Below are 1,449 nucleotides of genomic sequence, written 5' to 3'. Positions count from 1 at the left end.
GGGTGGCACATGAGATGCACCATTTTGAGCGTGGCCGTTGCCAGTACCGCCTGACTGGCTCCTGTAGGATTTTCGAGCGAGATCGTTGCCAGTGCCGCTGGACTGGCTTGTGCGGGTGGCACATAAAAGACACCATTTCGAGCGTGGCCGTTTTCGTGCGGGTGACACGTAAAAGCACCCACTACACTCTCTGAGTGGTTGGCGTTAGGAAGGGCATCCAGCTGTAGAAACTCTGCCAAATCAGACTGGAGCCTGGTGTTGCCATCCGGTTTCACCAGTCCTCAGTCAAATCGTCCAACCCATGCTAGCATGGAAAGCGGACGTTAAACGATGATGATGATGATGATGATATATATATATATGCATGCACAAATACATGTGTTAGTGGAAGGCCTGCAATGTGCACACACTTACTTGTAGAAAAACAAAAACTGTAGTGTGCAAGGTATATTATGAAAGTTTAGCCAATCTACCCAATTTGCTGTTGTAGAGGATGCACAGTGACCTCTTAAAAAAAGAGAATAACCATAAACAAATAGGTAAAATGTTCCAGGTATGGTGCAATAATAATTGGGTGTTAAGTCCATTAGAAGCAATCTGTAATCCAACATTGTGTACCTCGTAGATCCAGTACTGCTAAATGTGGTACTCTAGAAGGATGTAGTCAATCTGGTATTCCATGAGGAGGTCATTGAAATAAACATATAGATGTGTGTGTGTGTACACACATACACACACATCCAAGTGTAGTATTAGGGAAAACTCACCCTATCTTGTCCTGTCTCATTTGGAGACTTCTGCAACTATCAGAACAACATTCCCAACTTCAAATGGAGTATCATTAACAGGGCCCTTCTTACTCAAAATTGCTAACTCTGCTTCCATGAAAGACTACATATTCTCCACTAACCTGCAATATCCATCAACAGGAAGAATGAATTATGTTCTGTTAATTGAACTTCAAACCACTGGTAGCTAACAATCCAGATATACCTACCACCTTAGTTTGCTCCATACACAAGGGCACATTACTTAACTCCTGTCATCTGTATAAACTACAGCTCCATCTATCCTTAATTGTTTTAATGGGCTTGATATAAAAGAAAAGAACTGACGTTACTTTCAGACCAATATATATATAAAAACATGGTATAGACCTTCCTAAGATCAATATTATGTCTTTATACTATCTTCTTTATGCATAAATTTTATCAGTTAATGGTTTGCAGCCATATACTCAACATGCAGAAATCGAACACTTATTTTGTATATCTTAAACTACCTCTGGCAAGATTCAACTTTCAAATAATTCTTAATTTTATTAATTAATTTTCTGAAAGTCTAGAATTGAAACAGCTGTAAGACATGTCAATTTTTTAAATTAATAAATAATAATTTATCAATTGTCTCTCTATTTTCTTATCTTATACACACACACACACACACACA

This window comes from Octopus bimaculoides, chromosome 16 (genome assembly GCF_001194135.2).
Source record: "Octopus bimaculoides isolate UCB-OBI-ISO-001 chromosome 16, ASM119413v2, whole genome shotgun sequence".
Classification (NCBI taxonomy): domain Eukaryota; kingdom Metazoa; phylum Mollusca; class Cephalopoda; order Octopoda; family Octopodidae; genus Octopus; species Octopus bimaculoides.
Note: the sequence above shows the minus strand (reverse complement) of the source record.